Raw genomic sequence first — 26,200 nt, 5'->3', positions numbered from 1 at the left:
GTTAGGAAGGATTGAAAAGGTAGTGACTCTCGGTGGGTCATTTGCATAGTGCCAACTTTTCCCTGCATTTGCATACCTCCGGCCTTCTTTAGAGAAAGTCCCAGTTTAGCTCTGCAAACTGGTTTGTTTCCTATGCTAATTTGCACAGCTTCTGTTTAATGTTTGTGGACCTCAAAACTGTTTCAGGCCTTCTGCTTTGTGGTAATGGAGGGTCTCTTGTAGAAAACACAGCAAAGAGCTCGAAATTCAAATCAGAAGAGCAGGGTCTAATCCAGCTGAGTTACACTGCCTAATCTTTCCTAGCTTCAGTTTTCCCATCAGCGAAATGGACTTGTCACTCTAATCTACAGCACTTTCCTATCTGCATCACAGATTATGAAGACTGACTTCCTCCCTCACAGACGAGGGTCTACCATTCCCACTTATGTTTGTAACTAAGCTTCAACTTTTCCACTCTTCCATCGAGTGCAATGTTCAGGTTAATGCATGGAGACATCACTTGGGGAAACAGTAAGATCCCATTTTAAGTAGGAGTAAGTACAGGTTGCAAAACAGCTAGAGCTGTAACGTGTTAATATAGTTTGCACAGTCTTTTAAAAAGTATTCCTGGATAACTCCATATCTATGGAATGAATGTGATCATATCAAACTTCCTCCATATTGCCCACAAAGAATGCTATCTCCTCCTCTTGCTCTTATTAATAATCCACTAAAACCAGTAAGTGTTGCCCATATGTACACAGGTTTGGGGCTATCCACTAGACCATGAGCAACCTACCAACCAGTGGCTATCACCCCAAAGAAGAATGATTCTTCCCTCCCGCAGCAGCTGCCTACAGCCAGGAGCTCCTCAGTTAGGGAGTTCCTCCCATCCATGCTCAAATTTTGGCTGACTTTATCTGGTTCAGGTCATAAGTGTAAAGGCTTAAGGGTGTAGTAAAGGAACCACACAAATGACCACTCCATGGTTGAGGGAAAGTTTATGGTAGATAAGAGAGAAAATAGCCAAGGACACCTGGGGGAGTCTGCCATGCCATCTCTCGGGGACAGAGGAAAGTCAAGGAGAGGAGCTGGGACTGCAGGAGCAGAGAAGAACGCAAACATGCTGGGAGAGCCCTGCTGGTTACGAGGGCCATGTTAGAAGAAGGAGGGCAGGTTCGCTGGAATCTGGGAACCAGTGTGGGGCTCCGATCTGCAGGAGGCTGTCTGAGTTAATAGAGAACTAGACACCCTTTCTAGAGGCTCAGGGCCTGTGGGAGCCGATAAGAGAGTAACAGCTTTCCCCGGCAAACAGAAACCCATCTTACAAGGTATCAGAGGCATGCTGAGTGTTTGCTGGGTCAGAGTCCAGCCTGAACTGAGCCCAGATGTCCTTCTTGGGAGTTTGGGACCTGGCAGTATGTAGGTGAGCGCAGCTGCAGTAGGTTCATGAGTACAGCAGCGGTGCCACGCCCAGGAGAGAGCATTTCACAGCGCGCCTCCTGCTAACCAACGTGGTCAGAGTCTTACTTTCAGAAACGCCCCAAACTCATTCATTTCTGACCTTAAATCAATGCCTTCAGGCCCATCTGTATGGAAATTACAGCATCAGATGTATCTATCTTTGTGTCTAAAGGTAGGAAATCAAAAGAGAGAGTGAAAAAAATAGTAATCAATGGAAATGTGTGTGCCCATTGAGAATGCGGAAGTTCACCTTTCTTTGGCAGAGTGTGCCAGCATCCTGGTGACCATAAAGCAAGGAGGACAGGTGGGTTGCAGGGTATCCAGTGGCCCTGCTGTTTTATTCTGTCTCATCAGTGTTCAAGGATACTGAACGCCGCATTCAATAAAAGAGTTCACACGCAATTATGAAAACCTGTTAGCATCTCTTCTACAAAGCAAATAGATTCACATCCTGTCTGATATTAAAATGAAGCACGAACAAAGAGGTTGTTAGGACAGCCATTCTAATTTCCTCTCTATTGCCATGATAAACACGGTAACCAACAGCAGCTGGGGAAGGCTAATACTTCCGGGTCACAGTCCATCACTGAGGGAAGTCGGGGCAGGAATTCCAGCAGGATCTCAAGCAGAAACCTCTTGGAATGCTGTTGGCTGGCTTTCCCACTGGTCGCTGCTTTTCTTTTACATTGCAGACACCCATGACCAAGGACGGTGCTAGAAATTCTTGTTTCCGCCATCAGTCAAGACAGTCTCATGACTAATATGGCAACAGACCAGTCGTACCCACGCACTATTCGGTTGAGGGTCCATCTTCTCTGGAACTATGGATTGTGTCAAGCTAAAAATAAAAACTAACCAGCACCGTAGCTAAGAACACAGGCTTAGTCTCATCAAACATCAGGCCTCATCCTTGTTTGGCCCTTACTTCACTGACCATCCCCGCACAAATGATATGATCTATCAGCTCCTTTGTTTCCTCAAGATAATGGACATAATCAGACTTACATAGGGGTGTTATGTGAAAAAAGAAGTGAACTTTGCTGGTGCTGGGCACAGCAGCACACAGCAGATAGAAGCAGCTACCGATGGCCACTATTTAAATCCAGGATGGTATTTCTGTCTCACTCTGAAATTGAAACACAATCGTGGGATAATGGCCGTCTATTGAATTTGGACTCTGATTTGGATTCTACCAGAGAGCATGAAGTAGACATAAAATTCTCTTATTTCAGCTGCAGAGATCCCCGAAGCAGCTTCATAAATGGGTCTCCAGTGAACTGAAATTGCTTGATAAGATCAAGTAACCCTTCCAAGCAGCAGAGCCTTTTCCTCCGATAAAATGAAAAACGTTGTGCATTTTCAGGGAAGCAGCAAGGCTGTCAGATGACTCAAAAGATAGCAACTCGGTTCCGCTCCTTAACTTCACACAACCCGAATCAAACTCTCCATTCACATGGTGCCCAGTGGCCACCGTGGCTAAATGACGGAGAAGCAGCTGCTTCAGGCTGAATCTTTCATGAGGTAGAAGGGATGAAGATGACAGAATTTGTGTGGGGCGATCAAGACATTTTCTTCTTTGTTACAGAGGCAAGGAGAGTCCCAACTCACTGGCTATTCTGCAACCAGGCTCCTGCGCTCGCCCCTAAGATGAGCAAGCGTAGATCTGCTTGTTAAACTGCCTTTTACAGACTCTACAACTCTTTCTCTATGATGTGGGCCTTGGGAAAGTTGTGTCCTTTTTTATGACCCTCCTGTACCCCCAGGCTTCCGCACCTGCTGCAGCCCTTGGTACCAGCAGAGCTTGGCAGAAGCTCTATGTTTGGAAGCCTCTATGCCAGAGGCAAAAGGCTTCCCTGAGAGACCTTTAGTGCCCTAACCTTTACAGCAGGGGCTCTCAAATTTTAATTTGCATAAGAATCACCGCAGGGGATCCTCATTAAAAATTCAGATTCTGCAGCCTCTCTGCCCAGTCCAAGTCCTTAGGTTTGAATGGATTTCCAGACTTTGGATTTTCTAAGCTTCCCACCTCATTGTGATGCACGTGGTCACTATGGAAGACAGCTTGAGAATCCTGCTTAATACTATTTGAAAGTACTATTTTATGAAATATGTGATTATAGAAGTATATGTGTAGAAAAATGAATGGCCCCGAACGGGATTCACACGTGGTAGCACATGTCAGAAGCACTATCAAGTTTTTGTGTTCCTCGGTGTCCTTTACCTAGCATGCTCAGGAGCAATGGGGTGTAAAAACAAGAGACAGTAATAAATCAAAATAAAGTTCCCTTTCAAAGAGTCTACTGCCTTTTAAGTGGTGGTCGAGGAGGTAGAGAGAGAATGAAAGCTTAAACATTAGAAAACTAGTGGTGTTTACTGGTTACGTTTTCCTCGTTTGCACATGGAAAAAAGAACTTAGCAACTCTCAAGAGCCTTGCCCCAGAGCTCAGGTACATGGGAGGTACCAGTACTAGTTTTCTGTTTTCTGTCCCCTGGAAAAGTAGTTCAGAAAGGGGCTGTCTCTGGAAGTCTAGGAACTCCCACTCACCTTTTCCTGCATTTGACTGGCTAAGTGCACATTGATCCTGTAATTTCCTTGTATCGTATGATCTGACATGTCTTTCTATCTGAAACACCAGAGGAGATATTGAAATGTAATTTCCAAAATCAATGGAAGAAGGCGCACGGAGCCAGTGCTCTCTAATGTTAGATCTCCTGTCAATGGCGTAGATTCAGCAAACAAAGAATGTTCCGTATCATTCTAGAAAAAACGAATGCAGACTAACTCTTAGAAAGTCCCTCTTTTTTTGACACGAGGCCAAGAAAACACTACCATACTCATGTTATTCAAAACCCTTTTCAATTCAAACATGTGAAGACTACCACTCTCCATCACAATGAGTTCACTGTGACATCTTCACACCTGCTGATCATGGACTCCCCATTACCCACTCTTTTTTCTTTTCTCTACTCCTGTTACTCTCCTTTCCCACTTCCAAAACAATAATCCTCATTTTGCGACAAATTATGCAGTGTTTCCCTTTCCAAGTCTGATTTACCTGAATAACATGATAATCTCCAGTCCTACGTTTTTCAAATGATTTCATATGTTGTCATTTTTAAGTCCTTTTTAAATTTTGTTTTTATTTGTGTGTGCCCGAGTTTGTGTGTACCATATTCACGTAGGTGACCACAGAAGCCAAGGGCATCAGCTCCCCCTGGGAATGGAATTATGGGATTACTGGCAGTTATGAGCCACCTGTGACATGGGTGATGGAAACCCAACCTGCAAGAGCAGTAAGCATTCTTAACCATAGCCCTCTCTCCAGCCCACACTCTTCCTCTTCTCAATGGCTGAATAGAACTCCATTGTGTACATGAACTAGGTTTTCTCAGCTATCCAGCTGTTGACAGACACCCAGACTGACTCAGCACGCTAGCTGCTGTAAGGCGCCACAATCAACACAGATGCACAGGGATACTGACCTGGACTCACTCATGTTCCAGCTGGGTTATATGATTATTCCATTCTTGGGTTTGTGAGGAACCTACATGTTGATCACTAGAGTTGGACCAATTCACCTTCCCACCAACAGTTATCAGGGTTCCTCTCCCCCATCCTCACCAGCATTGGTTCTTTGTTTCCTCAATGCTAGCCTCTAGGAGGTAAAGCAGAAACTTAATGTTCTTATGACCTGGATGTCCCTGAGGGTTAAGGATGTTGAATGTTTTTCATACGTTTATTAGCCATCTATATGTTTGATTTTGGGAACTCTCCATTTAATTCATTTGTCCGTTTATTGGTTGGATGGTTTGCTCTTAAGTTTAAGTTTTAAAATTATTTATATAGTCTATTATGAAACCCTTGTCAGATATATAGTTCACATGATTGTTTTGTTTTTTGTTTTTTCAGCCAGTTAAACTGTCTCTTGACTGTGTCCTTTTCTGAGCAGAAACATTTTAAGTCATGCAATCAATTTTTGGAATTATTTCTTGGATTATTAAAGCCCTTTGCAGAAGGCTTTGCCTTTGTGTAGTTATTTACTTGAAGTGTTTTCTGGGTTTCTTGAAGTTATTTACTCCAGTGTTTTCTGGGTCTTCTGCCCAGGTTTGTATTGCACTGAGACTTAATTTTTTGTGCAGGGTGAGAGACAAAGATCTACATTCACTCTTCCACAGAGGTATATGTGGTTTTAAGCTCCGTTTGTGGAGAAGACGGTCTTGTCTACAGTGTGTGTTTTTGGCACCTTTGGGGGAAAAAGAAAGCAGGTGGCTTTCCTTGTGTGGCTGTTTCTGGTCTTCTGTTTCTTTGGTGCATGTGTGTTTTGTGCTGGCGGTATACTGGGTTTCTTCGGTGACTTGTTGCCATCTGAAATTAACACTATGATACTTCCGTTGCTCTTCTGGCTTTATGATTGTTTGGCAGTTGGGAGTGTTTTTACTTGTGTTTTAGTTTAAGGAGATTTTCTGTTTGTTTGTTTGTTTGTTTTTGGTTGTGTTCTGTTTTAGTCCCTATTTTCTGAGGTGTGCCATTGGCCCTAAAGAACCCTTGGAGAATGACTTGGCTCATTATCACTTTCAATCAATTGTTTATTAACTTCTCTTTGCCTGCCTCACTGCCCCAAGCTTAGGGTGATCCTCAGTACTGTAGATGCAGCCCCTATTAGACTCTCACGAGAGTGAGGTAAGTTCCAGATTGATGTCTTAACAGTCTACATCTTCATGTTCAACAGATATCACAGAATTACACTGTGACGTAAAGCCAGGAAATAGCAAATAGAAAAAGGGTTTAAATCGTTCGGTTTTCCCTGTCATCTGTGTCTTAAGACTCTGGCTGAACTTTCCAACTCCTCCTGCAAACCACCTGTGATAAAGCTGCCCTCTGACAGCTCAGTTACTGTCACTTACCCGTCAAACGAGCGAACGCTCCCATCTTCTCCCAAGTTAAGACGGAGTCCCTCTAATTGTCCAAGCCTCCTTTGCCAAGTGCATTAGGAATCTCTCAAAGGGGAACAAATGTAGTTTTAAAGAACAATGGTCCTGTTTTTTTTTTCTTATTCACATTGTGATTTCCAAACTCTATTTCTAAAAATCATTGCAGCACAACAAAATTTTTTGTCTTTTGCTATTTTGTGTAGACAAGTGGAAAAAGTATGTTTGTGCCTGTCCATCAGTATTTGCTCACCTTTAACCCTGCTCTGTGTGTTATACAGCCATATGTGAGTTCAGGAGACAGCCTCTTTTATCCAAGCACTATAACAACACCTTCATTCACTAGATAGAAGTCCTATTGTATGGTGATAACATGGAGATAGACAGGGTGCTCCATTTTCCAACGTCATCCACACATTAGATGCAATACAAGTATGATACTACTTTGCTTATTTTACAGAACAGAACAGTGAATCTCTTCAAAGGCAATTTGCCTGTGATCACACAGCTACAGTTTTCACATGGCTTGGAAAACAGAGTTTACGTGTGTGCATGAGTGTGTGTGGGGGTGAGAGAGGAGAGAGAGAGAGAGAGAGAGAGAGAGAGAGAGAGAGAGAGAGAGAGAGAGAGAGAGAGCTTGTTACTACCCTATTTCACTAAGCTGTTGCCTCCTTCCTATGTATCTCTATGCTGATGATAATGAACTCATTCTTGACTAAATGTCTACCACACACTATGTGCCTCATACACATTATCAGAGGGATCTCCACCACTGTAAAACCAGGACCTGACATCATTTTATATGAGATAAATCATAAGCTCAGAAGTCTTAGGGAAAAATTGGTCATGATAAAAAGCAGCAGAACCAAAATGTAAAACCCAGCCCAGTCCATCCTTCTTCTTCATGGCTTCTGTACTTGTAGAACTGCAAAGTCTGTTATAATACACTTCACATCCTGGCATCAATGCAAAGAAAATGTCTCCAGCTGTTAATAAATAGGTTCAGAGAGGCAAAGCTTTGACTTACTGGACACCCAGAGTCCTGGCCGAGGCGTGACAGAGCAGCATCCTGCCTATGACAGTTCTCATACTCTCAACAAGTATCCTTTCTGCCTTCTGGCCAGTGCCATTACAATGTCATCTGGTACTCTCAGGTACAAGAAGGCTATGAGGTACCATATGGAGAAAATACATGTATTAATAAGCTTTGTTGAGCATGAGTCATAGTGCTGATGGCTGATGTCCAATATGAACAAATATTATATATTATATATATCCTACAATATGATCCACTTATCATATATACATGAGAATAGGATATACTGTAGCTATATACATAAATGTTATATGCAAAGACTATACACTTGTGTGTGATGTTTATGGAGGCACAGAAAGCTAGGATGTGTTAATCATCTAATAGAGATATTGTGAGCAGAAGACTGCAGGAACCTTAAGCCCAAATCTCCTGAGACCATTGCTTTGTTAACTCTTCAGTAACTCAGTCTTGACCATGATCTTACAGAATATGCAACACATATTATGAGCATCAACTGCATTTGCTTCTAGTGCCTTCATTTGCCTACTACCCACATCGAGACCCTCCCCACATTCTGCAAATTCATAATGTCTTGTGTGATGCACCCGTGATGTATATATTCACATTTACCACAAGTGATAGGTCCCTTCTCCCCAGCTGTCCTACTTACTAGCCACTACCACTCGTTCAAACTTGACACCAACTCTTCTCTCTACTGTTTTGCTGAGACAGCCAATAGATTCTCACCATCCTTATGAAAGAAAACAACCAGTGCAGCACACAGTAAAGCAAACTCATCAAATATTTACTCAAATTGATTTAGCTTAGAGCAAGTTCATATACATAAGTAATTTGTACTTAGAGTCAGATTCTGAAATGAACATGGAACATGTGGGGTATGATGAAGTGTTTGGGGTTCCTTTCTAAGCATCCCCATCCAGTTATTGAGTTCACATCCAAGTGTAGAAAGACAGGCGTGCACGCACATATCATCTCACTGTCTAACAGTGTCTCATCGACACCAGGAACCTTCTGCAATTTAGCCCTTTCTCTGATGGATATGTCTCTCTTCCACAAACTTTTCCAGTGGCAGAAACAAGGACTAAATCAGCAAGAGCAATGCTTTCCGTGTTGCTGAAGGAACTAAACACCACAGGGAGCCTACAGCATTACACCTCCCACGACTCCAGCACCCACACATTTGCTTGAAGGCTCATGATGCTCTGGCTCTTCTCCAGCCTCCCAGAAAACAGAAGATGTCACAGACTGGAAATCCAAGGACATGAGCTCAAGCCCAGATTTGCCACACATGGTTAGCTCTAAGCAAGTCACAATACCTCTCCAAATCCAAAATTTCCCCATCTGTAAAATGTGGAAATATCTACATGTCTGCCTCCAAAGACAAAAGTCACGAAAGGAGACCAAAGCATTGTATAGAGGATTTTTGTGCTTCACAAAGCATCACTTACTGTGTTATCTTGACGTTCACATCCACATTGTCAGTTACACGTAATTACTACCACTCTGAGGATGCTTTTCCAAACAGAAAGTTACTGCATAAATCCTTGTCTTGTAAAAACAAATCAGTAGTGTGGGGCTGGGGCATGGCTCTGTAGGTAAAAGTGCTTTCTGTGAAATCATGAGGACCTCAGTTAGAATGCCCAGCACCTTCATAAAAGTTAGGCATGGTAGCTAGGCCGTAACCCCAGCACTGTGGAGAGCAGAGGTAGGAGGATGGCCAGGGCTTACTGGCAGCCAGCCTAGTTTTGGCTTCAATGAAAGACCTTGTCTCAGGTCAATAAGGTGTTGAGTGAGGGAACAGAATCCTCCGCCTCCTCCTCTGGCCTTTGTGTGAGCATACAGGGATGTATATAAACCAGTGTGTGCATGTAATGCTCATGTGCACAAACACAAATAAGATTAGTATAAAATATAAAATAAGTCTATTATTTAGAAACAACAGGGAAAAAATCTTAGGACTCGGTAGTGGGTCATGCCTACAAACCAAAGTTTCTGGAACCTGAGGCGGCAGGGTTACCACAAATTCAAAGGCAGTTTGTGCTACAATATAAAACCTCAAATAAAGCAAAACAAACTTAGTGTGTGCAATCGTTTACAAGAAAGAAAAAAGAAAGACAATAAAGGAATTAGGCCCACAGATACTTGTGCCTACTTTAAATTAAATGGATCATCGGATGACTCGCAAGCTCCGGTCATGATCTCCTCTTTAGGACCTGTGTTCTACTGTCAGAATTTAGTCTAAGTTATACAAAGTTACTGTTTGGGCCCCTGGGGGAACCTAAATTAATAGGTCAACAAAGACATCCCTGTAATAGGAAAAGCTTGTGTCTCCACATCTAATGAAGTCTTTTTTTTTCCTCTCTCTCTCTCTTAAAAATGTTTTATTTCTTCATTCTACAAGGGCTCAGTGCTGCAGCAACAGCAACACAACTCTGAGGTCTTGGTGTCTTATCTGAACAAAGGTTCATGTTTACTCAGGCTGCACACTCACCCCCGTCATGTCTTGCTACCTTTATTCATATCACTCCAGAACCCAGGCTGGTGGTAATCTTGCCGGGGTCTTAAACATTGCCAGTCACCAAGGTCGCGGGAAAGGCTCCTGAGGGGTGCAACCAGCAAGTAGTGACTCTGGCTAATCTGGCAGACACCGCTTGACTCCCAACCCTCATCAGCAACTCTAAGAATCCAAGAAACACCAGGTAAAGCATGGCTGAAAGTGGACAAGCTAGGGATGTATGACAGGCGGCAGACAGCGGGTGGGAAGGAATCCCCAGGGGTTATGTGACTAGACGCTCCCTGTGTTCCATGGTCCAAGGTTACGAAAAGCAAAGGGGCCTGGGTCCAGGTGGGCTGGTTCTGCTCCTTCAGCCTGCTGCTGTTGTAGTCATGGCACAAACCTTTAGGGGTGCAGCAGTTTCCATCCTGTTACATGGTGATGTTTTTAAAAACTGACGAAGTCATTTACAGTTTTCTGACACTGAAGTGTTCCTAGTGTGTTTTTCATGCTTTGAAACATGTTTATTATTTTTCACTAATTATGTCATAGCGTATTGAAAAGATAAAATGTTTTTCCTACTGAGGGCCTCATTTGAAAAGCAAGCTTTCTCGAAACAATTGCCTTTATACGAGACTTGTTTTGTCCTTCACTATAATGACAGACAAGCGAGAATGAGACCAGCAGAGCATGCTGCGTCCTGGGTATCTGAACAGTGTAGACTGCTTGTTTCCCAAGAGTTGAGAACACCCCCAAGGGAAACATCCTGAAAGGCAAGGAAGCTTTTATATGCACCATGCACATACTTGGAGGCTAAAGAATATTCTCTGCTCCTGGGAAGCTGGATGGCAGGAAGCCATCTAGAGTTCAGGTGGGGTTTGCAGAGTACCTTCTCCAACACACAGACGTTCTCTTGGGTTTTAAACGAAAACGTCTAGACAGAAAAGCTTAAAGGGGAGTATCTCAAAATGCAGTTACCAAGTTTGGGAGTAGTAAGCACGCAGATATGAATGCCGGCAGAAGGAGGTACTTACACATAATTTGCAGAAAACGAGACACATCTCCAAAAGTGTTTCCCTGCTGTATTACTGGAATGCAAAAGTCTAAATATGGTAATGTGAAACATGACTGGATCTGGTGGGAAACGAAATATGCTTTATTTTACAATTCCATAGAGGGAAAAACATTTTGGCAGTTAGATGAGAGTCTAGGAAAATGAAGATTCACACCAACATCAGTCAAAATTATTCTCATAGAATTACCTTCATCCCAAACACAGGATGTGCTTAATATGTTGTTATTCAATATCCTTTTCATTATTCCTTTCATTAACTTTTCCTAATTGTTTCTAAGTATTATTTGCCTTTGGTGGAATAATCTTATTTTTATGATCTCAGAGAAAGTAGACAGGGGGATAATTACACCAGGTATAAGCTGGCTCTGTGGGTGTTCATTTTCCAACACACACAGAACCTTGGGAGGGTCTGGTTATCAAAGACTATTTTATGTAGAAACAGCCTGGGAATATTTGTTGGTATTTCTTTCAATGTTGCCATTCAACCCTAAATGTCTTAATTCCCATTTTACAGTTGCTCTGTGAAGCATAATAGCCACTTGAAGCACATAGCTTGAATAGGAAAGAAACTACAGAAGCCAAGGAGGATTTTAATTACAAACTCCACTTCAGCAAAATTGCCAGCAATGGAATTACGGCTGTGCAAGTGTTGAGGTTCAGATGGGGTAGTTTGAGAAAACGTTTGCAGTTGGGTGAGCCTCTCCCTGCTCAGTGATATACTTTTAGAAAGACAGCCTCCTTACTTCTGACAATGGATACCCCATGTGAGCTTGCAATTACATTGTCCTGTGAGAAGCAGCCATAAAGAAAGAGTGCTGATGCCAGGGAGGCTAAAGATGTGACTGAAAAGGTGACAATAACTCATAGAAAGAACACAGTGACTCTTCAGCTCAGTTTACCTGAAAACCAGCCATTCTAGTGACCGTTCTAGAGACCAGACAACATGAGTATCATGGTGCCCATGGCAACAGATATTCTAAGATCTTTAGTGTGGAATGAATGGTACCCAAGTCACCATCACCGGGAGACGCATAGAAAGCCAGGGAAGAGTGGAAACTTACAAAGAGCTCTGACCTGGAGTTGGCAGGGATAAACAACCAGAAGACTATGGACTTTTATCTCATCAGTGGTAAAATTGTTCTGTATTTTCTCATAGAGTCACTGGGAGGGATTAAAGGAGTTACCCAGCCAGGCGGTGGTGGCACATGCCTTTAATCCCAGCCCTCAGGAGGCAGAGGCAGGCGGATCTTTGTGAGTTTAAGGCCAGCCTGGGGTACAGAGTGAGTTCCAGGAAAGGCACAAAGCTACACAGAGAAACCCTGTCTCTCGAACCCCCCCCAAAAAAAAGAAAGAAAGAAAGAAAAGAGTTACCCACTCTAAAGGCTGAAAACACACATTGCCTTGATTTGCTCATCTAGAAAGAAGAACTCCTAGGACTGATGTTCCTTACTTTATACATCTTACCCTCAGCCGGTGACTTCCTCCAATGCCTTCATGAATTTCACACAAAGAAATGGAGGCAGAGCAGACAGTACTGAAACCATATGAGGAGTCTTCCCACCATGGCTAGCTAGCATTAAGATGGTAGATTCACTCATTGGCCATGAATGGCCCCAGAGTTAATTCTAGAAAGCCTGGAGGCCAGGAAGACTCTATCACCCCATTAATTCCTCAAACGATACCTGGATCATTGCTCCACATGCTACTTCTTTTCATTTGGTTCACTTAGAAGGGAACCCACACAGAACCACAGGGGACTTGTCAGAGTCAAAAACTGAATCCTTGCACTAGCAACCACTGCTCTGGACCTAGTGATCAGCATCAGCTCCAAGAACTGGTGACCAAACTACAGATAACCAGATAACATGTCTTAAAATGCCCTCCATAGAGATTAGGATGTAAGTTCAGAGTGGACAGTGAATGATTTATATTAAATATAGACTCCTTTTAGGAGTAATCTTCATGGAATACCCTGTAATAGCAAAGCCCATTTAGTCCTCACAATAAAACATAAGAGTAGCATTATTATTATCCTCCATGGTTCAGTTGAGGAAGCTGAGTCCAGACAGGGTCAAAGGTTAAGAGAAAAACATGTGAATAAGATACCTGAGAGATACTTTTAAAAGAATATATGGCAGCTAATTGTGTCCCCATATGTAGGAACCATGGCTGAAACAGTCTCTGTTGTGATCCCCAGAGCCCAGAACAAGGTTTAGTGTATACTAGGAATTTGGGAAATTTTCACTAATTTGTTGAGTGCGTGAATGATAAAGATTACCATGCCCACATCATTCTGTGGAGCCAGTAGGACCAATCCAGAGATTCTCAGGCTGGTGACAATCAATCACAAAGAGTATTTGCTGAGACAATTCACCATCACAGAGACAAGGAGAATCCACCCATAAAGAAAAAGAAATGTTGTTAAGAAGAAAATTAAAGCTCATGACCTTGGCCATTGGCCTTGGAGGCATGTTTCTGCAGACCCACATTCAGAGACATTTGGTGGTGTGTATCATTGGCACACTGATAAACTCTAAGAATATGGAAGGCATGGAAAATGCTTTTATTTTCTGATTAGTTTTCTATAAAAATGTTTCTGTCTACCAACAACACACAAAGGGCAACTTAATAGGCATATAGTTATTAAAAATTAATCCCAAATGCAGTTATCTGAGGGTTTTCTTATTTTGCCATTATTAAAAATGCACACAGATTGTGTGAAGTGTTTTCAACCTGCAACAGATCTCAGAAAACAGTTTCCTTATCACTGAAGTGGGAGCGAAGCAATGTGACAGCAAATGCTCTTTTCCTAGGACCAGTTTCTCTTAATCCTAAGGTCAGAAAAACAAATGCCAAAGGAAATAGTACTTTTTACTTAATAAAGCAAAATAGAAATGAAGTGATCTGTATAATAGCACACAAAAGTAAGCATCTTTATTTTTTTACAGTTTCTATCAAACCTTTTGTTTTAATATCATCTTAAAGTGAAGTTCCAAAATCGTTTTTTTTTTTTTCTGACCTAAAAAAAAGAAAAAACTATATAAGAAAGATTTCAAGGGTCAAATGGCCATGCAGTATCTACACTAAAAGCATAGCAGGAAGGAAAGGACCTTTTTTTAGCTTTGGTAGATAAAGAACAATTTAAAACAACCACAGAGAAGGTATTTTCTTGTGAGCAAAGATCTCCATGGCAGACTACTGCATTTCTTTACTAAGATGGAGCAATAGCTTGCTTAAAACCTGCTGCTCGTCATCTGACTAGCCCATTCATTCCTAAAAATACTTCTTTCATAAGACTGTGTTTAGCTGTTCCCACTTTAAGTTTAAACAGGAACCGATAGTACTCCTGGCTATTTCCTTTCTTCATTTGAATTTTTCCCCCTTAGGAAAGAGACTACCCGACCATGCCACGGCACACAGCGGGCAACACCCCAGTACACACACCAGGCTTTGCCTGGGCTCTGCCACCCACACACTGACATGGGCGAGAGTATTCACAGAGCTGCTTTGAGAGCTTGTTTGCTTTAGAATCTTATATAAGTTTTTAAATAACGGAAATGTTCATTTTTGCCAAAATAAACCTCCCATCTTCAGAAGCTTTTCTTGTTTGTTTGATTTTGTCGAGAACTGTTGACGTCAACATCTTATCTGGACTCCGGTATTGCTAAGTCTGTAACTGTCCTAGTTTTTCCTGCCTTTATCTTTTTGATGATTAAAACAAGTGTGAAGAGCTAATGCTTTTAATTCAACCACAGCACATTTCTTTTGGATTCTGTAATGTCTCATAAATTTGCATTAATGCTCACCTGCTCCTGGAACCTCAGAAATGTGAGGCCAGAAGAACATCCTCGTGGTTTATGGGTCTCGAGTACCGGAGTCTTGGCCATAGTGGACACCTTAGAGAAATGGAACTCCAATGGCTGGATGTTGTAGATCTTGGCTGAAGGAGCAGAAGGGACAAGCGTTAATACCTGGGAGATTCAGTTATGGTTAAGGTAAAAGATACATTTTAAATCCTATAGGAATTCACAATAACTCAGGCTTCATGACTTTTTTATAAAATGAGAAATACAGAAATGGCTTGTGTAGGTAGGAGGTCAGACTAGTCAACTTGGTATTTTCTTTAAATGTTCTGTAAGAAATAACTACGCCTCATGCTCTACCCAGTCTCTGTCGTCTTAAACACTCAACGCAGCCATGAGTATTGCAGGTCGGGCTCTGTGAAGAATTCTTGTCTGATGGAAACTGTTACATCATACCCAGAACTAAGGACCCAGGAAGGACTGAGAGCTAGACACCATTAACCTGATTGTCAGATAAGCAAATAATCGACTTTTGCTTTCTCTTTTCTGAATGTTCACTGTCTTATGTACTGTTCCTTCTAGCAGAGGATGGATATTTTAGAGAGGGCTGGAGCATTAGCATTCCTAGTGTGTTAGAGGATCAGGCTCAGAGAGGGGTTGTGAGTGGAATCTGTTTGTGGCAGGAATGGGGTCATATGAGGAATGTGGCTCATACAGGAGTCCACAACCCTGTGAGGTGGATGCAACATTACTTTCACAAACAGGAAACCTGAGGCACAAAGACAAATAGCAAATAGAAAAGCCAGCTGTAAGCCAGTTGTGGGGCACTCATTCTTCTGAAGACACATCTAAAACAACCTCACACAGACTCGGCAGTATCCATGCTTTCTGGTGACACTAGTTTTATTGTCTCTTTTGCAACAATACAAAATTGCAATTATACAACATTAATATGCACAGAAAAAAATGACAGAGTCAGATGCCAGGTAAACACCAGAAAAACTTACTGTTCTGCACTTAGTACTCAAGCTAAAAATTAGTTTGCATTGCTGAAAATGTGTGTTGTTGAACAACAAGGATTATTCTTTCTGGGTTTTTTTTTGTGTGTCTCTGTGTGTGTGTGTGTGTGTGTGTGTGTGTGTGTGTGTGTGTGTGCCATTGATACTACTTTGATGATACAAAGTACACTACAAAAACAAAATGTGAAAATATCTTGTGATTTGCAAATATTAGTATAGTTTAGACTTGAGGAAATTCTTGGTCTCTTCAAACTTGTATCATAGACCACAGAATCTAAATTGGCATTGACCTAGTAATAACCTCTTCAAATGTTTCTGGAAAGTTCCTTTCTCTTCCAGAAAATCAACAGGTTATTAACTGGAGGTACTAGATGTTGTGGATAAAATATGCATGTGGTGGGGGCAAATTATGTAGCTTAAAAAGCAACACATTTTAAAACATGGAGGATATTACGCTAAGTGAAAGAAGCCAATCCCAAGAAGAGGAATTATACATAAGGTACCTTGAGTGCTAATGGAAAGGGCATACAATGGATTTGGGCAGAAGATGAAAGAAAGCAATGAGTTACTCAGTGGATACAGTGTTTCACAAGATGAAAGTTTCTACAGATCATCCATACAATGTTCGTATAAGTGCCAATGCTGTGCTTTACAGTTAAAATTGTTAGAGGCAAAAATTTATATCAGGTGGTTTGTTTTCAGCACAAAATCTCAAAAATTAAAGATAGTGTGGCCATTCCTGAGGATGACTGAGCACACCCACTGAGAACCATGGAATAAGTTGGAAAGCACCCCAGTCCAGTGGTTCTCAGTTCCCAGGACCATTTTGCCCACTCACATCAGGCAGAATTAGTCAGAGAAGCCATTTCTCACAGTCTCCCACACGCAGGTAAGACATTCTGGACACCTGTCCCACCAGCTTCCTATAGGGAAGCACAACGCTTCCTGGTGTTCAGCTAAATGCACAGCATCTTCACTGGCTTCATTGGAGCTGATTGGTTTGTAAAGATCCAAGGAAACCATAAGCAGCCTCATTATCTGAAGCATGGGGAAAATACTGTGGAGAAATTCTAATTAGCATGAGACTAGAGGACAGAGAACCCTGGATATTTCCCTGTTCTTTTTTCTTTTCTCTTTTTCTGAGTCAGGGTCTCACTCTGCTAGCCTAGTCTCTTGAACTCACAGAGGTCTGTCTCCCTCTGCTGCTATCTGCTAAGATCATAGGTGTGCACCACCACACCTGGCTCCTGATGACTCTTTACCTTCATTTACGTTTCTTTTTCTGGGACACCAAAACTCAAAGTTCCCTGGAAATTTCCATATAGCAACCTACTTCCTTGTTTATATTTGGAAATCAACACTTGCCCTTCAATCCTGACTAAAGTGGAACCCTACAGCAAAAGCCAGCTTAGTGTGTTAGTGGTGTACCATCACATGACAACACAGGACTGTTCAATTCATCAAGGAATTGAGATGCTAAGATTAGACTCTATTAGAATCAAGAGACATTCCTGAGGTCACCTTTTCAGTATCTTCCTGGTAAGGGGGGGTGGGGGACTGAGGATCTCTGGATGCTCATTTTGCCCAGTATTAATAGCAATTGAAGATGGGAAAGTCAGTGTTTACATTACCCCAACTATGGAAATCCCTGGCTGTTTCTTATTAAACTATTAGTTTAGCATAAAATTGTTTTTGGTTCCTGTTTATGGGTGAGTTTAATAATTGTTATCTTCAGTAATAAGAGATATAATAATGTTTATTTTTTATTTCCTTTGAGGATCCTAGACTATACTTTATTATTAATTAAAGAATCCTCTGAGTCACCCTATTAAATAAATATTATTAACCCCATTTATAAAGGAAATGAAATTCTGAGTGATTAGGGGACAGAGAAATATCATGCCCCCAGTTAACGATTACAGTGGACATTCTGTAACCCTACAACCAGCAAGAACACTGCTATTTCTACCCCAAGTCTTTTAGTTCATGAACTAAAACAAACTCAACTGGTTGAGCTGTTTCTCTATGTGAGGGATGTGTGAAGAGCTTTAGAATCAAGTGTCAAAATCAGAAAGCTTGCAGGTCTATAAGATAATACCTCTTCTCAGACAATGTGTTAGAAACAATTGGTAGGACAGACACGGACATAATTTCCTGCAAGGGTAAAATGCTATGTCCAATTCTTATTATGAAGGAAATGTGAAAGTTGGAGTTTAGTAAAACTAAATCAAGATAGAGAGGCAAAAAAATCTTAAAGATGAAAGTGGTTTTCAGCTGGTCCTATAAGGGTAGAAAACATTCCAGTGATACTAGTTTAAAGAAAATTACACATTTATTCATTCTACAGATATTTTCCAAGCACACAAGCCAAAGTCTCTTTTAATCTCTGAAGCAGGGAAAGTGAGATGGCAGAGGAAATAAGTGTGGAGACAGGTTTATCTAACATCTCTAGAATCATATTCCTTCCCCTAGAATATGCAAAGGAAAGCAAAGGATCCTTTCCCCTGGCATTTGGGGCTGGAAGCAGCCTCAGGCTTGGAGACAGCTAGTGAAGAATGAAATCTGACAAAAAAGTAGCAAGCATTTTGTTCACAGGCTTTGAAGGTAACAGGTCAAAGTCTAATTCTCCAAGAGAGATAAATGTGCAGGAGGTTAAAAGGAAGGGTGCTCAATCTGGGCATGGGGGCATGCTGCTGCAGTCTCAACATCAGAAGGCTGACACGGGAATACAGTGAGTTCAAGGCCAGCCTAGGCTACATAGTATGTCCAAAGACAAGTAGAAAACCTCTATCTCATATAATATATGTATATATTATATATAATATATAGAGACATAATATAAGGACAGACAACCAGTTCCCAGAAGTGGTCCTTGGCTTTGCTGCTTCAGTGGCAAGGTAAGTGGTTGCTTCGTTATTGACAGTGAAGCAGGCAGAGCAGAGGAATAAACAAAAGAAGATGACCATGGAGAAAGTTAAATGCTAGAATGCAAAGCACTAGTATAAGTATCCATTGGAAGATTCAGTGGGCTGGGTAGATGACTCTTCAGTGAAGAGTGTTTCCTGATGTTCCAGAGGATCTACATTCAGGTCCCAATACTAGGTTAGGTGGTTCACCACCACCTGCAAGTCCAGCTTCAGGGAGTTGTCCTCTTCTGGCCTTCATGGGTACCCGAGCACACAGAAACACACACACACACACACACACACACACACACACACACACACACACACACTACAAATAAATCTTTAAAGAAAAAGAGAGATACAGTGGTTTGTAAATGTTTCACCCACCTTCTCTCCTTTCTTTCTTCCTTCCTCCTTTCTCCTCTTTCCTTTTCCCTCCTCTCCACTTCTCCTCTCTCTTCAATTCACTTATTTGGTCACAAATAAGACCAAAGATGAGACAAGTGTAGATTTCTGTGGAGACGAGAGGGAGCACTGTGGGCCAAGTTTGAGGAGCAGAATACAAAAGAATGGGGAAAGGTTTTTCCCACAGATCCTTCATTATGCTATGTTAGAACTTGTGTTTGGTTAAAATAAGTGTTGTTTCCACACATTTTCCTGCTCTTGAGTTAATAATGTGAATACAAGGTTCTAAACATTTACCACACAGCAGATTTTACCAATTCACAATGTTTAAGTGAGAAGCCCAGGAAAGAATGTCTCGGTAGCTTCATGCCTGGTTCTTCCTTTTCTTCATTAAGGGAGCCCTTCTTGGTTTAATTGATTAACTGACAATTAGTGAGTCATAGTTCTGCTTAGGAGAGGAACAACATTCTACAGCTTTTCATATTGGAGTTCTAAGCTGTGGGGCAAAGGGAAGAGCATTGAATTGGAACTGGCAAGTTGAGATTGAGGATTGTTCAATAAAAGGGTTTATTGAACTGTTACAGAGATGAGCAAGAAGAGGGTGAGGACCTGGGACAAGTTCTGTAAGTACCAGTGAGAAAGCCAGACTGCAGTTAGAAGCATGTCCTCCAGACCCCAGAACCAAAAGCCTTGTAATAACAAAAACCCAGGGAAGGCAACACTTAATTATTTAAGCGGAACAAGTAGGCTACAGATAATGAGAGGCAATGTATTGAAAAGTGGGAAAAGGTTGCGGTAAAATAATCTATCTGGATGTTAGAGTCCTGGAGAAGTCCCACAAAAGACCACCATCCATGTATGCAATCAACAAGACTGTTTATTATCTCGAGAAAGCTCCAGCATGCTGAGTCCAGCCATCCCACGCAAAGCCTGAGTAGTTCCCAGGCTCCTTTTAAGCACAACCAAGGGGAGGTCCTAGAGCAGTTAGGTCATTTTAGATATGATTGGCTTAAGCAAGTGGTAATCATATTAGTACATTCTAATTGGCTAAGGCTAGTTAGAGGTTGTTTAAGGGCTATAGTTTTTCCATTTGGGGGTAAGCCTGGACAAGTCCCAGGCTTTGTCCTTATTTGGTTATTACCTTAAGCTTGCTGACTGTGGCTTAGGCCTGGCCTGGTACTGCACATACCAGGCCTCCTTGTCCTTGCTGTCAGGGGTGTTGGAGATTGATTTTTCTTTGTTTGTGGCTCTCTCAGAAACTGCTCATTCAGTCTCAGGAAACTTAAATTGAGGCCTGATCTCTGAGAGAAGACTAAACAGGACTCCATCTGTTATGGAGCCCACTCCATCCTCTAACTGGACAGATACACATAAATTCTGAACTGGATGGAGTTCGTTGCAGAAGTTCACAGGAAAACAAGAAGCAGGCCTAGGTCACAGATGTGGTGTGCGTGTGCATGAGTGCATGAGAAGGGGAGGGGGAGAAGAACACCCATAGGTTCTCATTCTTCTAGTACTGTTCTTCTTTCTTTGCATTGTCTTTTCTTCCCTCCTTGTCCTTTCTTTCCCGTGGACAAAGTCCCTCCCTACTTACAAGGCAAGCACTTTGCTGGCTGAGCTCTCTCTAGTCTTAAGTCAAGGTTGCATGGTACATTCAGGAGAATAAAACTGTTTTCATGTTTTGGACTCTCAGGGGTTGTTTTGTAGTTTTTGTTGGAAACAGAGTCTCATGCTGTAGCTCGGGCTGGACTGTAACTCACTGTGTGGCCTACAGTGGTTTGCAAATTTGTAGTATTCCCTGCCTCATCCTCTTGAGTGCTGAGATTGCAGGCATGAATCTTCACTGCTGTCTTGGTCTTTGGATGTTAACAAAATAATTTTCTTTACCTCTTCTATCCTACATTAGCCAGACATTTGTAGTTAAATTTAGGACATCTCAGAATTATCTTCTATCACTAAAACCACAGGATATCTTTTGACCTGCCAAAGGGAAAGTCATCTATTCTGAAACCTATCATACACAGTCATACAATTTATATCTACGCACAACTGTTTTCCACACCAACTCAAATATAACATCACTAATTTTGAAGAATAACCAAGTCAAAGAAAAATTTAGAATACCATGAACAGAAAACATTTGGGCTAATTTTAATTGATTTGGAAAGCTGAAGGAAATTGGGAGTTTTAAAAAGCCAATTCTCATTTCTGATATGTCTTGGGTCAAAATCCCAGGTATAGAAAATAGATACTTTAAAGCACTCTACATTGGAGACATAATTAATGAAGTCATTAAAGTGTGTTACAAATTCACTCTCACTAAAGATAGTTTCTTGGGAATTTGGTCTCCAAATTAAGAAGTTAGTAAAGACTAAATTAAGTGCTACCCTGCTACTCCAGAGGGTTGTTTGGGAATTCGGTACAGCATATTAAAGTAAAGAGCCAAGTACCTTAGGATTTCAAAATGAGAGTATTTGGTTATCATCCTCACCCATCTCCTTGCTCAGAAGAGCAGCAGCTATTCATCTTTTGAATGTCATTGGTGGGAAGACGTGTTTTGTGAAGGATGCTCCTGGGACCACTGGACCCACTTTTCCTTAAAAAGTGTGGCTCATGTGCTCACAGTGAAAACAGCCCTGGATGGAAAATCAATCCTGAAGGCACAGTGTTAAGCTGAGTGTTTAGACTGTGTCCTAGAAAGGGACTCACTGAGGCCAACTGCTATCAGAGAGGTAGAACTTTGAAAACAGCATTCAAGTGGGACCTGTGGAGTCTTGAGTTGCTGAAAGGCATCTTCCCTCGTTCTCCAAAGGGCATGGGGCTTGGCTAGTCCAGAGCTGCTGTATTTCCCCCTGCTTACTCCCTTGCAGTGACCTCTGCCCAGGGCATAAGTTTCACAGACACCAACATCTGTCCTGGACTGGCTGGGGGCACTTTCTGCAAAGACTTTGTCTTCCCAAAATCAAGGGCACAGTCAGTGCTCATTCTGGTCATACAAAATTAGTAGGCATCGTATGGAATTTGACATCCTTGACATACATGTTCATAATCAGAAGCATATTTTTACCTGAAGACCTGAAATGAGATATGATCTGGTTGGCATCAAAATGTTCACACTGAGGCTCAATGTCCTATAGCTGAGAAATGGTAAACTGAATAGTGACCATGTGGGACATACACAGAATATTTGTATTTCTTTATCATATATTAAAACTCTAACATTAGGTGATATTAAGAGATGGAGCCATTGAGGGTAGACTCCATGGTAAGAAGATAAAGAGACCAGTCTATATTCTCTTGGCCCTGTGACAACAGAGTAGGAAGGCTGTTATGGCAGTTTGAAAAAGCCTGGCCCCCTAGGCTCATAAATTTGAATGTTTAGTTCTAAGGTGGTTGGAACTGTTTGAAAAGATTGAGGAGGTGTGGCCTTATTGGAGGGGGTGTGTCACTAGAGGTGGGATTTAAGGCTTCAAAAGCCCAGGCCAGGTCCAGTCTCCCTCTTCCTCTGCCTTCCGCTTGTAGACCAAATATAAGCTCTCAGCTATTGCTGCAGCACCATGATGGTCATAGATGCACCTTGGGGAACTGTAAGCAAGCCCCCAATTAAATGCTTTCTTTCATAAGTTACCTTGGTCATAATGTCTTTTCACAGCAATAGAACAGTAACTAAGACACCTGCTGTCTAAGTCTGGAAGAATTCCCAAACTTCTTTAGAACCTAAAGAAGTTCTGGAAGCTGATTGTTAATTATTTTGTTAATTCTAAGAAACTGCTTGAGAGAACATCACTGTTGTGTACCAAGTCCATTTAGTCTTTAGGGCATCTTCCCTGAAATGACTGGGAAATATTGTGTCTTCTGCTGTGTATATCTGAACACTGTGGTCGAGATGACCACATAAAATCTAGGTGAGTGTTCAGATGCCAATCTTCTATCAGCAGTAAAATGGTGTTTATGGCTTATCACCTTGTGAAGATGGACCTCCACTCTGTAGGCAGCAAGAGCTGCATTTTGTAAATGCTTGGAATTATCCATCAAAAAATAAACAACTGAAAAAAAAAACTGACAAGGCAGAGTGGTCATACCCAGGAGGCAAAGCAGAGGTGTGATTTGCATCCTGATAGATCCTCTTCCCAGTAGAATGCTGGTGTGGGTTTTATCACCATCCCTAAATGTCAATGAATGACTAGAAATACTCCTCCGAAATTCTAGACAACCCTAATCTAATTCTTGACTCACTGTCTTTGTCCCCTGCCTTTGAAGGAGAACCAGGACATCTCTTCTGCCAGACTGATGACATACCCCTACACCGGGCTACAGTATTCAGGCAGTTTAATGAGCTTGGTTCCCTGACCTAACTAGAGATTTGGTCAAGACCAGACATTGGAAGGAGTTAATTGCAAGTGGTCATTTTATAATGCCATGATTCGTGTAACACAATTGCATTTGAAAAAAAAAGAGAAAGAACCCAGAAATGCTGACTATAAGACTTCCTGGCATTATTCTCTACAGTCTATTAAATCTGTAGTAAGTTTCCAAGAAACTTCATAAATCCGATCTGTCTGTGTCACATACCTTTATTTAGCTTTGAAAGAAGTCATAATCCATGTTAACTACATCTGGGGCGGGGGGTGTGGGTGGGGGAAGCCTTGCATTTGGAGTATCCACACACATTTCAGATTCAGGAATTTTAATTGCTGGAGGATTTTCTGTCCGATGGAATCCATTGTCATACACAGCTGCCAGTGCTGTGACTGTTAATGACAAAGCAATGGCTTTGGAAAGGCCTACCTTCATCTTTTCCAAGGCTTCTTTGTCTTACAGTTCGAAACCAATGTATGTAGTTATTACCTTTATCCTAAGCTGAAAAAAGACCACATATAAAATAAAACTAGAGTGATTAATGCTAATGAAGAAACAAAATAAACTCCATTTCTCACTTTCAGTATGCCCTACATCTACAAATATAACTGCCACTAATTTAAAAAATTATGCATGTCCTCAGGGGGGAAAACTGAGTAGCAGTGAATTGGAAGAAGTCTGAGATGATGCCTTTTGTGTACTGCAACACTTCAAAAATCATTGCTTCCAGAAAAAAATCACAGAGGCTTTTAATATTCATAAAGATTAGAAACAGGTGTTTGAACAGGGCTCCAGACACCTCTGACAGGACCACAATGGCCAGTCTGAAAGGGTCTTCATTTCTGCTGTCACTCTCTGGCAGGATTCAGAACATCAAAACAGTTAGACTCCCGGGCTTTCACTACCTGTTTCAAAGGACTACACTTGACATTTCTAATTTTTTTCATAATCGTTAAACTCTGTCCTCCCCTTTAAAAATGGCATGATTTTGTTAGCAAATCAAAGCGGGCAGAAGAATCCATTAGTGCCTGCTCCATGTGGACTCGGGGCTGACCTCATTGCTTTTTATGTCTACTGGTAGACCACACAAACTATTCTCGGTTCATCATTTATTCTGTGCAGACAGAGAGCTATTTGCCTATCTCAGAAGAATGCTATTTGGCCAGATAAGGGTAAGTAACCAATTGTGGCTTAAATCTAAAAGCTGTGCCATCTAGGAGGCAGGATGCTGTGTCTTTCTCTGCCTCAGTTTCCTGCTAACAGTGCAGAGTCAAAACAGGAGACTGGGCAGTGATTTAAAAGTAGAGAGCCCTGAGGTCCACAGTGGTCCATGTGCAGAGGCAGGCATGTGCTCCGAGTGCTCAGTGATATCAGCGTTAATTGGAACAGAGGCTTTGGGAGACAGCAGGAGGACACCGTCACTGCTTATCTCCTGGTGACTTCCGGGCCTCAGTTCTTCATCATGTAAATTCATTATTTTATTTAGATGCCCTCTTTAAGTCTCTATCTAGATCTAAATGTTTTATACATAGTAGATCTACAACATCAAAATCTGCAAAGGTGTGTAAGGGATAAAATAATAAAGTGACGCCTTACCCACAGTTACCTGAGTAGGTCTTTAAAACCACTCCTTGCCTTTCTGTGTGTGTGTGTGTGTGTGTGTGTGTGTGTGTGTGTGTGTACAAGTTCATATGTGAGTTGGTGTACATATGTTGGGGTGCGCATGTACACACATAGAAGTCATACTTCAACCTCAAATGTCATTCCTTCTGTTTTAAGACAGGGCCTCTCCTTGGTCTGGAACTCAACAAGGAGGTTCTGCTGGCTGTCCAGCAAGCTTCAGAAATCTACCCGTCTGTTTCCCAAGCACTGGGATGACAGTCATGCGCCACAAAGCACAGCTTTTTGGGATCCGTCTTACATCTTCATGCCCACATTGAAAGCACTTCAGTGGTTTAGCGTCTTCCCGCCCCTCTTTCCCGTCTGACAGGAGAGAATAACAAGTGGTTTGCCTTTAGTGTTTGTGTGTGTGTGTGAGTGTGTGTCTCTGTGTGTGTGCCTGTGTGTGTCTTTGTACGTGTGTATCTGTGTGTTTGTGTATGTGTGCCTCTGTGTTTGTGTGTGTGTCTGTGTATGTGTGTGTCTGTGTGTGTGTCTGTGTCTCTGTGTGTGTGTGTATGTGTGTGTGTCTGTGTGTGTGTGTGTCTGTGTGTCTGTGTGTGTGTGTCTGTGTGTGTGTGTCTGTGTGTGTATGTATATGTCTATGTGTCTGTGTGTCTGTGTGTATGTGTCTCTGTGTGTGTATGTGTGTGTGTGTCTGTGTGTGTGTGTGTCTGTGTGTGTGTGTGTCTGTGTGTGTGTGTCTCTGTGTGTGTGTGTATGTGTGTGTGTCTGTGTGTGTGTGTGTGTGTCTGTGTGTGTGTGTGTGTCTGTGTCTGTGTCTGTGTGTATGTGTGTGTGTCTGTGTGTGTGTCTGTGTGTGTGTCTGTGTCTGTGTGTGTCTGTGTCTCTGTGTGTGTGTGTATGTGTGTGTGTCTGTGTGTGTGTGTCTGTGTCTGTGTGTGTGTATGTGTGTGTGTGTCTGTGTGTGTGTGTGTGTCTGTGTGTGTGTGTGTCTGTGTGTGTGTGTCTCTGTGTGTGTGTGTATGTGTGTGTGTCTGTGTGTGTGTGTGTGTGTGTCTGTGTGTGTGTGTCTGTGTGTGTGTGTGTG

The 26,200-nt window shown here is 41.9% G+C and overlaps 1 protein-coding gene and 1 long non-coding RNA gene across 2 annotated transcripts in view; both read left to right on the top strand.

The window, feature by feature from the left end:
- Gpc6 (glypican 6) overlaps nucleotides 1-26,200 on the top strand; it is a 1,034,707-nt gene that overhangs the window by 865,825 nt on the left and 142,682 nt on the right. The gene's annotated exons all lie outside the window — the stretch shown is intronic.
- LOC131919150 (uncharacterized) lies at nucleotides 12,010-14,594 on the top strand. The gene is made up of 2 exons (XR_009381173.1): nucleotides 12,010-12,127; nucleotides 14,385-14,594. It is a non-coding gene; the product is annotated as an uncharacterized LOC131919150 (long non-coding RNA).

The sequence above is a fragment of the Peromyscus eremicus genome, chromosome 9 (assembly GCF_949786415.1).
Source record: "Peromyscus eremicus chromosome 9, PerEre_H2_v1, whole genome shotgun sequence".
Classification (NCBI taxonomy): Eukaryota; Metazoa; Chordata; class Mammalia; order Rodentia; family Cricetidae; genus Peromyscus; species Peromyscus eremicus.
The sequence above is the reverse complement of the archived record's forward strand: the minus strand, read 5'-3'. Positions and strand labels throughout refer to the sequence as shown.